General features: G+C 45.8%; 1 protein-coding gene and 1 pseudogene across 2 annotated transcripts in view; both read right to left on the bottom strand.

The window, feature by feature from the left end:
* LOC148535456 (galactoside alpha-(1,2)-fucosyltransferase 2-like) overlaps window positions 1–7022 on the bottom strand; it is a 47397-nt gene extending 40375 nt beyond the window's left edge. The window contains exons 1-2 of one of the 2 annotated variants that reach the window (XM_088462627.1): window positions 6864–7022; window positions 1556–1652 (exon numbers count right to left, since the gene is read on the bottom strand). The gene's annotated coding sequence lies outside the window, so the exon portion shown is untranslated. The remainder of the gene's footprint in view (window positions 1–1555; window positions 1653–6863) is intronic. The other variant, XM_088462628.1, reaches the window with a different exon arrangement.
* A 3427-nt stretch (window positions 7023–10449) lies between these two features.
* LOC148535455 (5S ribosomal RNA) lies at window positions 10450–10568 on the bottom strand (annotated as a pseudogene).
* Window positions 10569–12949: the final 2381 nt, after the last annotated feature.

The following is a 12949-nucleotide window of genomic DNA, read 5'->3' as shown; positions in this document are numbered from 1 at the left end:
GACAGCAGTCATCCTGAAGCAAAACGTATAACTGAGGCCTTGACTGCTATGTTGGTGTTAGACGTGCGTCCGGTATCCGCCATTAGTGCAGTGGGATTTAGACAATTGCTGGAGGTAGTGTGTCCCCGGTTCCAAATCCCGTCCGGGGGTGCGAAACTAATTGAATATGAGCCTAAATGTAACATCTATATATCTGAGCTGCATCTTAAGTTATATTCTGTTTGGGAAACTCTGGTTACATTTGTAACAAAAATATGCCGGGTTTACTATTGGAGAGCAATGATTAACTTTCTGCTGATTCTTAAGAAATTTGGCTGTTACCAACTTAACATGTTGTAAATAAATAATTTGACATTGATATGACAATATCTCTTACCAGTATTCTGCATGTGGGTCAAACTTTTTGATACAATCACTGATTAGTGATACAGAATTTTCTACATGCAAATTGAATTACCCTCAATAAACTAAGTGTAAACTTTCAACAGTAGATATATGTACTATAAGCTATTAGCAATAACCGCCTTTGCTTGTTTGACAAACATGGTGAGAATTTTTATTCCCACAGCATTTTTCTACTTCTTTTTGTATGTCAGTTTTTTAAATTTTGACCAGTGTTATACTAGACATATAGTTGATCCGGGATGTAGTTAATAGACCGGTGGACACAATGCCGCCGGTCTAAATTCCAACACAGGATTTAAGATAGGTGTCGAAATACTGACACCTATCTTAATCCTGATGCTGATAGACCGACCCCCGACATCCCGATCGTCATGTGCTGGGCAAGTATAACACTTAGCCTGGGTATGGGGTGGGTTAGGTTTAGGGACTACCAGGGGGACTTAGGGTTAGGCACCCCCGCGGGGAAGGTTAGGGTTAGGCTAGGGGAAGGGGGGGTTAGGGTCAGGCACCACCAGGGGGAGGTTAGGGTTAGACACCCCCCGGGAGGATTAGGTTTAGGGTGCTGGGGGGGGATACATTTAGACTCTCATTGGGGGAGTTTAGGGTTAGGCACAAGGGGGAGGTTATGGTTAGGCACCCCTAAGGAAGGGTTGGGGCGGGGGGATGGGAAAATTAGGATACATACCACCGGGCGTTGGAATCTCCTACTGTTGGACTTCCACTGTCGGGATTTGAACCAGCGGCTGTTGAGCCGTTGGTATTTCAATCCCATGCCGTTAATCCATGAGGTGTCACGTACAAAGGAACACAATTTCAAAATTTGATGTTGATCATTTTCCCTATATATAATAAAAGTTAAGTTTTAATTTATTCATATACATATTAGAGTGCCCCTAACAAAGAGTCTTCTTTCTCTCTTTTCTGAACCCTTGATTTCTGACTCACCACCAACAATAAAATAGGAAGCAATCTGTTACATTGCTCACAATCAAATCTAGTTCGGTCCATTCACACATCTATATCTTGTTGTATTAGTATTTGTGATAGTTTTTATATTGAGTATAGTGAGCCAATTTATTTTAGAATGGCCAGATTGGATAGTTTTTTCGAGTACGGGTCCCAACCCCACCCACAATGCTCTCCCTCTCACCTGTAGCTGATCAGGGTCTTGTTCTGGCTATGTACTGTACTACAGCATGCAGCTGCTTGGAGCAAGCCCCCACATCGCAAGCGGGACTCGCTGAAACCTGTGTGAAGGGGAGAAGCCAACACTGTTAGAGGAAATCACTCCAGCGTCCATGCCCTTCCCATGTATGTGCCATGGTGGCATGGTTGCACACTGGATAGCCCTCCTTGAGAAAGGGAACATTCCCTGCCCATCACTATGATAACCAACTTGTTAGTCAGAATCATACACGACAATAGTAATTACTAACCACTCAGGGGTGCAGACGGGGTTGGATTTGGTGGGCCCTCAGATGGCAGGATATACACTTTTCTTTCATGTACACACTGCCAATCTCCACCAGATCCTGAGGGCCTATTTTCATGGGAGGCTTGGAACGGTATGCAGATGGGAAGCCAGCGGACCTAATCCCGACAGCCGGCTTCCTGACTGCATAATCCCGGTGAGGGTTAAATGACATGCGTCTAAATGTAGACGCCTGTCATTTTACCGACAGCGAGAGACCGTCGCCCGGCATCCCGATCAGAGTGATGCCGGGCACCGAGCGCGGACAGCCGCTGGGGGGGGAGGGTTAGGTTTAGGTTTCCTGGGGGGGGGAAGACTTGGGGTTAGGCACCCCCCCGTGGGACTTGGGTTTAGGCGGCAGGGAAGGGGGGGTTAGGTTTAGGCACTTAGAGGGGGGATTAGGGTTAGGTACTGGGTGGGAAGGTTAGGGTTAGGCACCCCTAAGGGAGGGTTAGGGGGTAGAATAGGTTAGTGAATACTTACCTGGGGACGATCGGGATTTTCATCCTTTTCGGGCTGCAGAATCATACCAATTCCCCTGGAACTGCAGCTCCACCCTTTGTTAATTGTCCATTGTTAATACAGGCCTGCCCAACTGGCAGAGATAATATCCTTCATAGGATAAAATTAATTAGATTCAGTGATGTACAGTAAATAGGGCAGGGTGCAAATTATATGGTAAAACCACATTTATCCCACTTCACATTGTGTACAGTAATTGTAGGATAGAATCAGATGATGGTGATCTGCTGAGAAGATCAACAGCACTAGATGATCGTTTGTTTGCAAGGGAGAGATTGGAGGATGAATTACATGTGTGTGTGTATAGTTGAACCATGTGTTAGTAAAAGGAAGAATGAAAATAACTGAGGTGCAAACAAGATGTCAGAAGAGGGTTCTGGCAGCATTGAAAGGTTTTTGGAAGATATCTCAGAACTGTTAATTTGCTACAGTCCCAATACAATGGGGTCAATCCTATTCCAGGTGAAGGGTGCGAGTTGCCGTTGCAATGGCATTAAAATGCCGGCAACAGACTGGCACCTCACACCCTTCGTGTATCGCTCCGAGCCCAAATTCGCTTAATTTTGCTTGGAGCCCTATGGGGCTGAAAGCAATTTTAAGCAGATCTGGGCGGCCGTAAAGTGCGCCCACTGCCGTTATAACTCACACCCGCAAGTTCATCATGGCTAATATCATTGACCCCTAAGAGGCAAATGAGTATAGTTACAAAACTAGTGTGATACCCCTAAAGTGTTTTAATGACCAATTCATGAACTTACACTGTATTATATAGTAAAAAAATTAGGCTAAATATAAATGCACAGCTTATAAATTAAAAAGACTCAGTTTATTTATATATACAAATGCATGCAGGCAGCCCTGGCAGAGGAGTAGCGTGTAGCCAGGGTCCCCGAAGAACGTGTGTGCTACGGCGCCCGCCACCCCCCCTCAAGTGTTCCAGGGAGGAGGCGGGTCCATATGGGATTAATGTAAAGTAATAATAAAAATTAGGGGCAGCCCCGTCATGGTGCCCATATGCAGTGCCCCCCTGTGCCCCAGGAGAGGACCGCCTTATGCAGGCCTCCAGTAGTGCCCCCAGTAGTGATCCCTCCTTTGCAGTGCCCCTTATACAGTGCCCCCAGTAGTGGTCCCCCCTGTGCAGTACCCTTCTGCCCCCCTCCAGTAGTAAGCCCCTTATATAGTGCCCCCAGTAGTGGTACCCCCTATATAGTGCCCCCAGTAGCAGTCCACCCCCCATGCAGTGCCCCCAATAGTGGTAACCCTTATGCAGTGCTCCTTAAATAGTGGCCCCAGTTGTAGTCTCCCCTTATGCAGTACCCCCAGTATTGCCCTTTTATAGAGCCCCCCAGCAGTGGTCCCTCGATGCAGTGCCCCCAGTGGTAGTCCCCTACCCCCTATGTAGTGCCCCTAGTAGTAGTCCCTTCCCCCCTATGCAGTGCTCCTAGTAGTTGTCCCCTCCCCTTGTAGTGTCTAAGTAGTAGTAGTCCCCCTTTGTAGTGCCCCTAGTAGTAGTAGTCCTCCCCTTGTAGTGCCCCCAGTAGTAGTCCCCCTTGTAGTAGTAGTCCCCCTCTTATAGTGCCCCCAGTTGTAATCCCCCCAGTTGTAGTTCCCCCCTTGAAGTGCCCCCAGTAACAATCCCCAGTAGTGGTCTCCACCTTGCAGTGCTGCCAGTAGTGGTCCCCCCTTGTAGTGTCCCCAGTAGTAGTCCCTCCCTCTTGTAGTGCCCCCAGTAGTGGTTCTCCCTTTGTAGTGCCCCCAGTAGTAGTAGTTCCAACCCTTGTAGTGCCCCCAGTAGTAGTAGTCCCCCCTTGTATTGCCCCCAGTACTAGTAGTCCCCCTCTTGCAGTGCCTCCAGTAGTGGTTCCCCCCTTGTAATGCCCCCAGTAGTAGTAGTCCCCCCCTTGCAGTGCCTCCAGTAGTGGTTCCCCCCTTGTAGTGCCCCCAGTAGTAGTAGTCCGGTCAGCACTACACACACGGTGCAGTCTGTGTCACAGTGACACAGACTGCCCGCGGCCCGCATGACACTGCAGCCCGGGGGGCACATGGTACCCTGCCCGCCACTGGACCCCACACAGGTCATGTTTTCCAGGTCACCCAGCAGGTGCACAGGTGTATTCATTACTCACTGACACATTTCAAAAGATTCACAGGTGGAACTAATTATTCAACTTGTGATTCTGTGAGGAGACCTGGAAAACATGCACTGTTTGGGGTCCTGAGGACCGAGTTTGAGAACTTGTGGAATAGATCAATATGCAACAGGTATACAAATATATAGATAAAAATACACCTAAAGCTGCATACACACAGAATGATTTTATGAACGATTTTCTGTCAGATTATCTGTCAGACTTTTTAAAGTGTAATGAACGATTTTTTTTAACTACAATCGCCTTGTGACTGATAAGATTGCGAGGCGGCCATGTGACACTTGCACCTTATTAAGAAGTAATACACCTCACTCCTTTTAAGGGCACAGAAATGACCCATATGACATAAATAGCAGCAGTGTCTTATGCATGCTTGCCGACTATCTGGCTGCCCCTTCCGGGAGGGAGCAGCCAGATCGGCTTGACTGGAGGGGCGTGGCCAGCAAATGGGGGTGGGGCTGGACAGACTTCAAGAGTTTGCGGGCGGAGCAGGGGCGGAGCCACACGATCGCGTCATGTTGGCCACGCCCCCGCTACACGCTGCCGATATTACAGGCAGCGTGAAGCAGGGGGCGGGGCCAAAATGACGCGATTCGACGTGAATCGCGTCACAGGCCCCCCGCTGCCGAGAATTTTCCTGTAATTGCGGTGGGGGGCAGGAGGGGTCGGCAGTTGCCGGGAGACTGCCTTCCGGGAGGTCGGGAGCGGCACCCGATTTTCGGGAGGCTCCCGACCAAATCGGGAGGGTAGGCAAGTATGGTCTTATGGGATTTGTAGTCTGGAAAGACAAAATGGTGGCCGCATGAAACTACATGCTCCGGTCTGTGGTGAGTGACATCTTATTAAGAAACGGTTTTTCAGCTGATACTTTTATGGAACTTGACGTGTGTATATTCTTTTAGCTTTATCAAGACACTTATGTTGAAAAAGACGCAGCAGAGCGTCGAAACGCATACTAGTGTCTTTTTTATGTACCATACTTACCCAGTGTGACCCATGTTACCTACATAGCGGTATTCCCGGGATCCATCTTTCGCAGTAGGATATATTGGAATGTCCTTTTATATGTCTTTTTAATAAATTTATGGTGATATAGTCATTTTTGTGATCCCTTCTGTTCCTTTTGTAGTGCTGTGGACTACATCCATATGAGATTCTGTGGATCCCTCATGGAAATTGATGGGAGATTATAAAGAAACTGCTACGTACCTTTACCACATCTTACTAAAGTAAGCATGCATTTAAGCACCACCCTATGAAATATTAATCACGTTGTGGGTGTATTTAACGGAACTTCTCTCAAGATCTTCCCTTGTTTCGGATTGAGAATTTCAACATCTTTCCATTCATTCCTCATACTGTGGAAATTCAACAGTTTGAACAATATTACAATATATTTTCTTTTTAAATGTGTTTTTTTACATATGGACTGATTTATTGAAATATGATTGGAGTCTGTGAAAAAAAACCTAAGGTGCGTACACACTGGGCGATTAAAGTGGACTACTGAACGATAACGATATTGTTATTGTTCAGTTGTCCACATTATCGTCCATTTTTAACACCAAAACGATGAACGATAACCACGATGCGCATTCCCGCGGGTCGTTCGTCATTATGGTTCATCGGGTAAACATGCAGGCCAACCTGTCGATATTGTCAGGTTGCTGCATGTTGGGGAATGGCTGAGAGCGCCCGGCGCTGAAGATATCGTTAATGATACCGCTCAGCGGGTGTGTTCAATGTCATGAACGACATTGAGCACACCCTACCGGGGACACACTACACTCCTTTACTGTTTGGAACATCTCATAGCGCAGACTTGTAAGATCATTCTATGTGTGTATTACTGTATTTATAAGTTGATGACTTTTATTTTGATCTTTTTCTGCTGCTATATGAGGCAGCGCCAAAGGTTGTGAAAGTTTTTATTATATTACAAACGATTTTTGCATTTTCCCTTACTGAAAATCATTGAGTTGGTCAGTCTGACTGAACTACAAACTACAAACGTGAACGCGCATGAAATGTAATCGTTCATCGTTTTAACTCAGAAAGTGAACAATTTTTTCAACAATTGAATGATAAACGATATTGTTATCAATAATCGTTCAAAAAATCGTTGTGTGTGTGTATGCACCTTTAGTGTTATACTAATCAAAACTTTTCAGTCAAAATATACTCGTAAATAAGTAGGAAACAATCTATATGCAGGAAGCTCAGTGACCAGAGGAGTGAATGACAGGTCCTCCCAGCATAAATATAAAAAAAATGCTCTGATAACCACTCAGTGCAGCAGAATAGAATTACTATACCTGGATGATGAACAGTCTTGGTTTAAGAGGGAAACTCCATGCTTGAAAGGCTGCCCAGAAAGAAGCTGCAATAATAGTGATCGGCAGTGACTGTAGAATGGACGTAGGATATAAATCCAACCTTCCAGCAGCAATCAGTGAGCAGTCAGCTATAGATGATGTTGGACTCTGCTGTGTGGCTGCTTGTTATAATCTGGTCAGGCAGCTGATATACATAAACTTGCAGTGTGGCTGTTGGATGATTATTTTTATGCTGGGACCTATCATTCACTCCTCTGGCCACTGAGCTTCCTGCATATAGATTGTTTCCTACTTATTTACAAGTATATTTTGACTGTAAGGCTTTGATTATTATAACATTTAGGTGTATTTTTTTCTATATGTTTGTATACATGTTGCATATTGATCTATTAAAATGTTTTGAGTATTTACAGTTTTAAACTTTTTATTTGGCTGACATGGATTGTGTGCCCAATACAGAGACACTTTATTTTAGCGCTGTCCATCTTTCCTGTTACACTATTTGAGATAAAACTGAGTATTATAGGCACAGCTGCTGTTGGTGTCTGAATATTGGACTAATTGGTCTCTAGTTGTTCATTAGGACTATTGTATTTTTTCTTGTGTACAGCATATTGTATGAGTATTTAGAAATCAGTGTACCTGCTCCATCAGAATTTATTATATAAATGGGTGTGTGCATCATTATTACAAACTTGTGTGTGTGTATAGTATATATAGATATATATATAAATATAATCATAAGCGTAGGGGTGCACTCACCAGACTATTCAGAGAAGTAAAAAAGTTCTTTATTCCATCATAAAAAAAGTATGAATATGTTGACTAGGGTGAATACTTATGTTATGATGGAATATAGAACTTTTTTACTTCTCTGAATAGCCTGGTGAGTGCACCCCTAGGTCAAACTTGCCGACATTCAGCTCCCTCCTTCCGGGAGGGGGCTGAATGTCAGCTGACAGTGGGGGGCGTGGCTGCGCGATAACGCCATTGTGGGGGCGTGGCCAGTGCGGGCCGGGGGTGTGGCCGCGAGATCGCATCATCGCGGCTCCGCTCCCTCATCACAATGCCGGAGTAAACGGCATTGTAAAGCAGGGGGCGGGGCTACGATGACGCGATTCAGCGCGAATCGCGTCACCGGGCCTCCCCGCTGCAGGGGTTTCTCTAGTAACTCTGCAGGGGGGTAGGGAGGGATGGCGGCTTGCGGGAGACTTGCCTGCCTTCCCGGGGGGCCGGGAGCGGCACCCGAAAATCGGGAGGCTCCCGGCCAAATCGGGAGGGTAGGCAAGCCTGCCCTAGGTTTATTATACATTATTTGGAATACGGATTATCTCCTACACCAATGGTCTGTGTAGCACTCCAGCAAGATTGCTATTCCTGAGTGAGTGTGGAAACATGAGGAATTTATATATATATATAAAAAAAAATGTCCTCCTTCTGGTTCTAGTTACAAAACGACACTGATTTGAGATCACTTGACAGAAATAACAAAAAAAAGGATATACTCAATGAATAGTTTACTTGTTCAAATGATCAAGGGACTATACTGTATAAGAGCTTGGGATTGCTGGTATAAAAGTCCAAAGCAGGTCTGGCCAACCTGTGGCTCTCCAGCTGTTGTGAAACTACAAGTCCCAGCATCCCCTCCCACCGATCAGCTAATAAAGCGTGCTGGAAATTGTAGTTTCTCAACAGCTGGAGAGCCACAGATTGGCCAGGCCTGGTTCAAGTGATAGATTGACTAAAGCTTCTAAAACAGACCAGTGGTAATGTTGCCCATATCAATCCAGATTCTGCCTATCATTTGCTAGAATGCCATAGAGAAATGATAGATATAATCTGATTGGTTGCTATGGGTGAAATCACCACTTGCCTGTTTTACAAGATTTAGTAAATCTATTGATCTGACCTATTGGTGGAACATGGGTGGTTTCAATAGTTACCAGCGGAATGTGAAATGGTGATTAGCCCACACAAAGGGGGAGATGTACTAAGCCATGAAAAGTAATAAAATAGAGAGTGATAAAGTACCAACCAAAGGGCTCCTAACTACCAATTTTCAAACACAGCCTGTAAAGTGACAGGAGCTGATTGGTTGGTACTTTATTACTCCACTGTATCACATTTCAAAGCTTAATAAATTTCCCTCAAAGAGACTTGAACCAGGCTTGCTGACTTTGCTGCCCCCTTCTCCGGGAGAGGGCAACTAGGTTAGCACAGGGGTCGGTATGGGTGCCAGAAAGGTGAGCTTTGCAGGGGGCATGGTTTCATGATTGCGTCATCATGGTCCCGCCCCCCTCTATACAGTGCACAGAAACCAGGCATGGTATCATGGGGGCAGGACTATGATGACATGATTCAGTGCGAATTGTATCATCGTAACCCCCCCGACACCCATTTGAGCTCTGTAAGTGGGTAGTCGCATGTGGGGGTGGGCTGTGAACAGGTTAAGGGGGGATGTGGATGGCTAGAGGGGGATGCGGGAGTCTTGCCCACTTTTCCGGGTGGCCGGGAGCACCACCTTATTTTTGGGAGCCTCCCATCCATTCTGGGCGAGTAGGAAAGTATGGTCTCTGGTGGTAGTCACAGCAGTGGTAATGCAGGTTATAGTGCTCTCACCTGAGGCGTACCTGCCTACTTTTGAAAAAGCATTTCAGGGAGATTGTGAAAGCAACACATTTGAGTGCACATTACAGTGGGCATGTACTGCTACATAGGGGCACCGTCAGAGGGGTGGGTAGGTACTAATTGCCTGGGTCCTGCTGGAGGGGCCGGTCGGGGGCCCGGGTCTGGCACCGCACCCCCTGGGCCCCTCTCCCATCACAGCAGCCCAGCAGAGCCGTTTGTTGCATGAGTGTGCTAGAAGCACCAGAGCAGAGAGCGAATGAACACTGCTCAGGGTTACTCAGATTGAGTATTGTCTCCTGGAAGATCAGACACCTCCTGCTTTATTAGAATATTAGTTGTATGGTATTATACAGGCACTTCCATGCGGCTGCGCAATACTGTACAACTCTGTGTCAGGTGCTGAAGATGGCTATTGGTGCAGGAGCACCGTGCATGCCACGTTCATAGCGACATTTACATCACTGTGTTACATGACCACCATTACATATGTGCTGGACCAAGCAGTGTGTCATTGTGCCGGAGGACATTCTGGTAACTACACATCCACTGTAATTGTGCCAATAAGGGAGGAGGAGAGGGCTTGTTGCTGGGGCACACTTAAGTGTGAATTCATATTAGATTCACATAAAATCTAACTTTTATTAATACCTTTAAAATTAAAGGGCACACATACTGCACATTATTCAACAAAAAGTTATTCTAGCTGAATACAATTGTATAATTATTGAATATATCAGGTGTACAGAATTTTTTTAGAAAACCTGTGTAATGTATGGTGAAAATATTTTGTTAGGGTAACATACCTCCTACAATTGCACAATAATTTAGATACTATACTGATTAAACATGAGGATTATTACCCTAGTAACCCTTAAATATTTATTAATTAATGCAATGCTGTGTACCGCTTTGTCCCAATTAACCTCCTGTATTCATTGACCTACAGTACCTGATATTCTCAGGTGGTCTCCCATCCCAGTACTAACCAGGCCCAATGCTGTATAGCTTCCAAGATCAGACGAGATTGGGCAAATCCAGTATGTTATCGCTGTAGGTTTTATTTGTACAATTGGGGAGGTGGAAATGCCCAGGTACATACACAGAGCAAGAATATTTGTTGGACTATTTCGCATAAGAAGTCCAATTTTATTAAATGACACAAAATTTCAGAGAAAGAAATGCATAAGCGTACTTTAATTATTTCACTTTATAATTTATCACATGTAATTACCAATCCATAAGAATCACATTTATGTTATACATATTCAGGTTCTTGCAAGGGTATTCCACATAATATTTTGTTTGATAATATATCATAGTCCGAATATAGGGAAGAAGGAAAAAAACAAACTAAAAGAAGAGGAGAGAATCAACTCCAAAGCAGACAAGAGAAGGAAACAGAGGAGAGAATTAGTGAAACAAAGAGAAAGTGAAAAACAATGAGAAACGAGGAAAAAAGCTTACAGATAAAAAGAGCCATACAGTACTTCCCTGCACCAACAACTCTAGGTAGGCTGTCTAAAATGACTTCCACCAACACACACTAAAATGGCACCTAAACTCCACCCCCATATACGAAAGCTATCCTCTAACCCCACCCACAATCTCAGCTCACCACAACTAAACCTTTCCTATCAGAAAAAGAGGTCACCCCCAGGTTCGGGTGTTTAATTTACCTCAGGGTTGCCTACCTTTAATATTCTCTTCCCGGGAGAAGCCCGGGTAAGAGAAGCAGCAGGGGGCCGACGGGGGTGGGGCTTGACGATTCACGGCATTAAGCCCCGCCCCCTTGCGGTAAAATTGCCGCGATTGGACACAATTTACATAGGGGGCGGGGCCAAATGTTGTGATTCATGCAGAATCACAGCTTAAGCCCCGCCCCCTTCACGGAGACCCGCGATTGCAGCGGGTATTCTCCTAATTCTGCCCACTTCACTAGGAAGTGGGCAGAATGCGGGAGAAATGCCTACCCTTCCGGGGGTGCGGGGGGTTACCCGAAAAATCGGGAGCCTAGCGCGAAAACCGGGAGGGTAGGCATGTATGATTTACCTCCATGTATATTAAATGCACTACGTCTCCCTTCTACTTATGTGCACAAACATAAAACAGTGTCTGGCCAGAATGAGTAAAACTCATAATAAGACTATTACAGTATGTTAGTAGTAAATGTGCAAATAGATTGATACAAATCGGGACTGCATGATTTCAGTCATAAATGCAAAATGGTCTATATTTATTGTGTATTGCTAATCCTATATGCTTCCACAGTACAAGCCCCGAAGAGAATCCCAGTACAATTTTGTTCCTTTTTGCAACTTTGTGATATGAAAGTGCGAAAAGTTTGCCTCAAAATACTGTTGTATTGTAAAAAAAAAACAATCTATGTTGAATTTAATTTATTTCTCCACCGGAGAACTAACTTATTCTTGAATAAAGAAAATCCTTCTTTAAAAAAGTGATGATTATTGTGAGAAGGACCATACTCCTTAACTCTCTTTGGAACCAGAAAGAAAAATGGGAACATAACAGGTGCAAAGGAACATGCCCTTACAGGGTAACATACGTGATCAATTGGGATTGCACCATTTACTCTCAACTGCACAGGCAAGGGGTTTGTGTCACTATATACTTCTCTGTAATAATATTTGCAGAACTGTTATGTCCTGTGCAAAGATATTGCTAAAATAACAGAAGTGCTAATACAGTAAGATGTCTTAATAGTTCACTAACTTACAAGTTTCTCTATAAACAGTACATCAGGCTCGCCTACCCTCCTGATTTGGCTGAGAGCCTCCAAATATCGGGTGCCGCTTCCGGCCCCCCGGAAAGGCAGGCAAGCCTCTACCAACCCTCCCCCCCCAGAATAAACTAGAAACCCCAGCAGTGGGGAGGCCGGTGATGCGTTTTGTGCTGAATCACATCATCAAGGCTTCACAATGCCGTTATTTTTGGCATGGTGAAAAGGGGACAGGGTCACGATGAGGCGATTGCGCGCTCACGCCCATGGCCCTGCCCCCAATTCTTCCTCATTCCCTGGCCACGCCCCCTGCTGTAAGCAGGCATTCAGCTCCCTACCTCCCTCCCAGAAGTAGCTGAATATCGGTGTGGCCGGAGGCCGGCCCCACGTGTATAATGGCGGCTGCGGCACTGAAGGGGTTAACCCCAGTGCTGCGGCGCGTTTTTTTAAAATGTTGCTGGCGCTACCGCCGGGAAGATCTGTGTAGCTGCCGCGGTCCACGGAGGGACCATGGCAGCCTAGTGTGTGCCCGCTGGGGGCCGGCTCTTAGCGCCGCTGCTGCCGGAAACTGGCTCCGGCGGCCATGGCGCTTAGCGTTAACCCCCGGTGTGCCACACAGGGGGGAGAACAAGGGAGCCGCTCAGCGCCTCCAGTCGGAGGCGGGGAGCTCCGCTCCCGGCGCTCCGACTGTACACTGGCC

Source organism: Taudactylus pleione, unplaced genomic scaffold, assembly GCF_031769625.1.
Source record: "Taudactylus pleione unplaced genomic scaffold, aTauple2 ptg000051l, whole genome shotgun sequence".
Classification (NCBI taxonomy): Eukaryota; Metazoa; Chordata; class Amphibia; order Anura; family Myobatrachidae; genus Taudactylus; species Taudactylus pleione.
Note: the sequence above shows the minus strand (reverse complement) of the source record. Positions and strands in the feature narration are given on the sequence as shown.